Source organism: Macaca nemestrina, chromosome 3, assembly GCF_043159975.1.
Source record: "Macaca nemestrina isolate mMacNem1 chromosome 3, mMacNem.hap1, whole genome shotgun sequence".
Classification (NCBI taxonomy): Eukaryota; Metazoa; Chordata; class Mammalia; order Primates; family Cercopithecidae; genus Macaca; species Macaca nemestrina.
The window spans coordinates 190,890,313-190,896,312 of record NC_092127.1 but is presented as its reverse complement, the minus strand read 5'-3'; the positions used below and the strand labels follow the sequence as shown (position 1 = coordinate 190,896,312).

The window sequence follows — 6,000 nt, the reverse complement described above, 5'->3', positions numbered from 1 at the left end:
TGGGGCGCCGGCTCCGGACGGTGATTGGGCGCGGACCGTGACGTCACTGCGCGCGGCGCCTGAGGCCGCCGGGTCTGGGCCGGGTGCGCGCCGCCGAGTAGCGGGAGCAGGGCGCGCGCCCGGCGCTCCTCTGAGGCGGCTCGCGGGGTCCGCGGCCCTGCCCTCCCGGCGCTGCCAGCCCCGCCCGGCCGCGCGGCCGCCACCCGCCGCGTGCCTGCCCGCCCCGCCCGTGCGCGGCCCCGGCGCGGATTTGAAAAGCCCGGTCCGCGGGCCCCGCGAGCGCGGCAGCCAATCAGCGGCGCGCACTTTTCCCGCGGCTTCTGCGAGGCGGCGGCGGCCCCGGCGGCGGCGGCGGCGGCGGGCGGGAGGCGCGGGGGCGGGGTCGGCGCCGCGCGCGAGAGCCTCGGCCTGGCCGCGCTGCGCCCGCCGCCGCCGCCCCCTCCCCGTCTGGGCCCTTACGCCGCACGGCCCCGGCCCCCTCCTAGCCTGCCGCTCCGGAGAGCCGCCCGCCGAGGATGCGACGCACCGCAGGTCACTGGGGCGCCCGCCCAACCGTCGCGGGCCGCCAACCGCCGGGGCTGGGGCCGGGAGGCCGGGCTGTGGGAGGCCTGAGGGGCGGCGGGGAGGACCGCGGAGGCCTGAGGGGGCGGGAGCCCCGGGAGGACTGAGGGCACCGAGGAGGCCTGAGGGGCCGGCTCAGGGGATGGGGGACCGGGAGGCTGAGCGGCCCGAGAGGGTCGTGGGGACCGGGGGGACCGCGAGGACCGCGGAGGCCTGAGGGCCGGCGGGAGGACCGGGCGGACCGCGGAGGCCAGGACGCGTCCGGGCAGGGGAGGGGCGGCGGCCTGCGGGCGGCGGCGGCTAACGGGGCCGGGCGGGCGGGCGCGGCCATGTTGGGCCCGGCCGGGCCCTGCGGCTGCACCTGTGCCCGGCCCGGCCGAGGCGGCCGCCTTTGTTCCCGCGGCGCCGAGCGGGTCGGGCCGGCCTTTGTGCTGCGCCCCCGGTCCGGGGCGGCCGCGGTGGGAGGGGCAGGTTGGGGTCCCGGGGCCGGCGCCGGGGCCTGGGGTCGGGCCGAGGATCGCTTTTTGTTTGCAGACGGTGTCCGGCGTTGACACTCGCGGCGCCCGGGCGTTGGTCAGCGCGGGCGCTCCCCCGGGAAGCCGGGCCGCGGTCCGGCCCTTGGCAGGTGGAGGCGGGGGTGAGCCGGGCGTGGGTACCCTGCTGGGGGGCTGCGCGCCCTCGGCCTCCGGGCCTCCCACCTGGGATGTTCCCCTTGCACCAGTATAGAGATTGATAGTCCTTGAAGCCTCAGGACATGAGATGGGACCTGGCGACTGAATGGCTGGTTTTGCTCCACTCACAGGAACCGTGGTTTAAAATCTCGGCGTTTAAAAAATGCTAGTCTTGACTTTCGGTAGAAATAAAATGGATGAGGATATTATGGACCCATTGCAGCACCAATCTTTCTGTGCCCACGATGGGCTTTGACATTCAAGTTGAAACATAGTATCAAAACTGATGTGGTGACGTTAGTCATTTTTAGGTAGATAACGTGTATTGTGTGTGTGTGTGTGTGAACAGACCCTGTGAGGACAAGACTAACTTGATAAAGTTCAGACCTGGCTTAGGAGGAGCTCTTCAGTACTACCCACCTACTTCACAGACTTTCAAGCCTTGATTTTTAAATGAGTTAAATGCCAACATCACGCATTGATTATATTGACTCTATTTTGTGTATTTTAAATATTATCAGCATGGAAAATAACTTAGGAGCCATCCCATTTATGAACTTGGGACTTAAACTTTTTAATTTTCCCAAAATGTTTTAAGTGCCCTAGTTACATATTTAAATGTGATGAGAGCAACAATATTTTAAAAAGCAGAACGCCAGCAACATAAAGCAAACAAGTTCTGTGAGCACAACCTTTCCTTGTGTACTTGATGTGTGCTCTCATTCCCCACAACTGATGATGGTTCAAATCTAAACTGCCAAATGGAGATGAAGAGGACTCATGCTGTAAGCACGATTACTTTGAGTCATTTCCTTTTCTTTCCTTCCATTTTCTCAGCCACCCAAACCCAGCAACCTTCAGTTTTAGGCTGATGGTTGGTAGAGTGAGGACTTACTGCACAATTTTGAGTTTCTGTAAGCTTTTGTGAACAGCTCTGATCTATTCAGTGCAAAAATCGTCCTCTCCTGACTGCTTTACTATCAAAGAGTCTGGCCTCTGATTCTAACAGTAAACATTTTATTTTAAGAGTATGAGGTAATTGTCAATTTCAAACAATGATGGACAATTTATCTTACATATTCTTGTGTAACATGTAAACTAATATAACTTGTGGAGACATACAGAACAAAATGATAAGGTCAACAGACTGTAGGTGTGACTTGGTTTGTTTTTATGCAATCAGCTTATCCAGGGCTTTTAAACCAGTACCTGCTGAAATGTGGGGACCCAAACGAAGCGTTAATCAGAATCCTGGAATGAGTCAGGAAGATAATCTGAATAGGTAGACTACCCACTCTTCCTAATCCTGTGGGAGTTACATGGGTACAGCCTTCTGCCTATTCAGATTATCTTCTCCTAAAAGGAATCAAATCTTACAAAGTTTACTCACATAGCAGAATGTGAACTTTTTTTTACAGTTTGAAGATTCAATGTAAAACATGCAAAAGTAGCTGGAATTAGTCTTGCTGAGCTGCAGGATTCTCTTTACTAAGTAAGAACTTGTATGAAAGGATGTGCTAAGATGGTGCTGAAGTTCATAATCCAAACATATTTTGTCCTGTGCTATTTATTTATTTTTAGAGACAGAGTCTCTCTATGTGGCCCAGGCTTGAGTGTGGTGGCTATTTCAGAGGAGAGCGATCATGGTGCACTTCAGTCCCAAACTTTTGGGCTCAAGTGATTCTCCCACCTCAGCCTCCTGAGTAGTGGGGACTACAGGCACACTCAGCCTTCCTGGCTCTGCCTTGTCCTTTTTAGCGGGGCAAGTGGGCAAATAACCTTTCTAAGTAAATAATTAATCAGCAGGAACAGAAGCCATAAGGCTTTGTACTCATATATTCTGATCCAGGTGCTTGGTTTTGCCTTTTTTTTTTTTTTTTTTTTGGTGGGCTGCCCATGGGCATAGAATGCATACAACTTTGGATAAGCATTTTAGTCTTCTGAACCTCAGTCTCTTGTTTTGCTTGATTGTGGTAAATGTGACCTTGGTCTCCGAATATGTGGTACCATGTCCTGACTCCAGGCCTTTGTGTGTGCTGTTCTTGGGTGTGGACTGCCTGCCACCTGTCTTTCCTCTTTGAGCATAATTCATGGCTTTTTAATGGCCACTTGTGACCTTTCTCCCCTGTTGGGTTAACTCTTAGAGGTAGGACTCTGTCATTGCCTTGGGCAGCATTGCCTCTGCTGGTGCCTTCTCATGGCAGACACTCAGTAAATGCTGAATACATGGGTATATGGCTTAGAGTAAACAAACTGCCCATTTTAATGCCAGTATCTGGCCTGTTTGCCTCTCTGTTTTGTAAGTAATGGAGCATCTGGGAGAAGAAGCTGAGTCTGGAAAGGAAATGGCTTGGCTAAGGTCACTCTGAAACATTGCAAGTATATAAGTACAACAAGTAATAGGACAGATCTGTACTACCACCAAGATGGAGCGAGAAATCTACCTCGTCGATTTCTCTATCCTTGGTCAAGACAAAAAAAAAAAAAAAAAAGTACACAGAATACAATAGAAGAGATGACACAGGGGCTTTAGAGGATTAGGCTTGTATTTATAAACTGTATGATTTGCTAATTCTTTTTTAATGAATGGTTATTTGCAGTGAGTACTTTGGGGGAGAAAAAGACTTATGTTGGTTACCCAGGGACTCTAGCATTTTATATTTGTCTGTTGGTTGCAACATTGCTCTTTTCTTTTGAGACAGGGTCTCACCTGTTACCTGGTGTGGAATGCAGTGGTGTAATCATAGCTCACTGTAACCTGGCACTCCTGGGCTCAAGCTCTCCTCCCAACTCAGTCTCCTAAGTAGTTAGGACTACAGGCAGTTGCCACCATGCTTGGCTAATTTTAAATTTTTTTATGGAGATAGTCTTGCCATGTTTGGGCTGGTCCCTGTAACTCCTGGCCTCACGGGATCTTCCTGCCTTGGCCTCCCAAAGTGTTGGGATTACAAGTGTGAGCCACTGTGCCTGGCCAAGTTGCAGTATAGCTTTTTCCTTTTTTTTTTTTTTAAAGACAGGGTTTTGCTCTGTTACCCAGGTTAGAGTGGAGTCATATGATTACAGCTCACTGCAACCTTAACTACCTGGGCTCAATCGATCTTCCTACCTCAGCCTCGTGAGTAGCTGGGACAACAGGCGTGTGCCACCATGCCTGGCTAATTTTTGTAGAGTCGGGGTTTCACCATGTTGCCCAGGCTGGTCATGAACTCCTGGGCTCAGGTGATCCTCCCACTTCGGCCTCGTGCCTGGCCTGCAGTATAGCTTTTGAAGGAATTGATTGATTTGATGAAATTTGGTTTGCTAGTTAAAAAATCAAGACAGATTGGCCGGGTGTGGTGGCTCATGCCTGTAATCCCAGCACTTTGGGAGGCCCAGGTGGGCAGATCACGAGGTCAGGAGGTTGAAATCATCCTGGCTAACATGGTAAAACCCCATGTCTACTAAAAAAAAAAAAAAAAAAAAATTAGCCGGGCGTGGTGGCGGACCCCTGCAGTCCCAGCTACTCAGGAGACTGGCAAAGGAGAATGGCGTTAACCCGGGAGGCAGAGCTTGCAGTGAGCCAAGATCGCGCCAGGGCACTGCAGCCTGGGAGACAGCGAGACTCTGTCTCAAAAAAAAAAAAAAAAAAAAAAAATCAAGACAGGTTTTGGCCGGGCACAGTGACTCAAGCCTGTAATCCCAGCACTTTGGGAGGCCGAGGCGGGTGGATCATGAGGTCAGGAGATTGAGACCATCCAGGCTAACACGGTGAAACCCTGTCTCTACTAAAAATACAAAAAATTAGCTGGGCATGGTGGTGGGCGCCTGTAGTCCCAGCTACTCGGGAGGGTGAGGCAGGAGAATGGCATGAACCTGGGAGGCGGAGCTTGCAGTGAGATGAGATTGTGCCACTGCACTCCAGCCTGGGCGACAGTGAGACCCCAGTCTCAAAAAAAAAAAAAAAAAAAAAAAAAAAGATTTCAAATTAGGTTTGTATTAGCATCTGCCTTCCTAAAACCACCTGACCCCAGATGAGTTTTCAAAGCATCTTACTTTCTGTAATACTTAATGGTTTCAACAAAATATACAAGGATAGAAATTGCAGTGTTGGTTAGCTGAGTGATGGCCTCAGCTCAAAAACTCCAGTAGTGGATAGACACAGTGGCTCATGCCTGTAATTGCAGCACTTTGGGAGGCTGAGGTGGGAGGATCGCTTGAGGCTAGGAGTTTGACACCAGCTTGGGCAACATAGGGAGACCCCATCTTTACAAAAATTTAAAAAAATTAACTGGGCATGGTGGTGTGTGCCTATAGTCCCAGATACTTGGGAGGCTGAAGTGGGAGGTCACCTGAGCCCAGGACTTTGAGGCTGCAGTGAGCTATGATCATACCACCACACTCCAGCCTGGGAGATAGCACAACCCTCTCTCAAAAAAAAAAAATCAAACCTAAACACAAAACCCCGGTAGTGAGACTACCCTAGTGGGTGTGTAGAAAAAATTCTGTTTTTTTTCTGGAAGGAATTGGAACCTCAGTTTTTAAGTTGACTTGGTTGGCATTGAGACAGCTGATGATGTGAATTAAATGTGTTAGGCCGTTGGCTGGTGCGGTGGCTCACTCCTGTAATCCCAGCACTTTGGGAGGCCAAGGCAGGCAGATCACCTGAGGTCAGGAGTTCGAGACCAGCCTGGGAAATGTGGTGGAATGCCGTCTCTACCAAAAATACAAAAATTAGCTGGGTGTGGTGGTGGGTGCCTGTAATTCCAGCTACTCGGGAGGCTGAAGCAGG

The 6,000-nt window shown here is 51.8% G+C and overlaps 1 protein-coding gene across 3 annotated transcripts in view; it reads left to right on the top strand.

The window, feature by feature from the left end:
• The first annotated feature begins 374 nt into the window (after window positions 1-374).
• NSD2 (nuclear receptor binding SET domain protein 2) overlaps window positions 375-6,000 on the top strand; it is a 112,749-nt gene continuing 107,123 nt past the window's right edge. For 2 of the 3 annotated variants that reach the window (XM_011744853.3, XM_011744856.3), the window contains exon 1: window positions 375-531. The gene's annotated coding sequence lies outside the window, so the exon portion shown is untranslated. Of the gene's footprint in view, window positions 532-1,174; window positions 1,199-6,000 lie in introns of those variants that run through there. The other variant, XM_011744854.3, reaches the window with a different exon arrangement.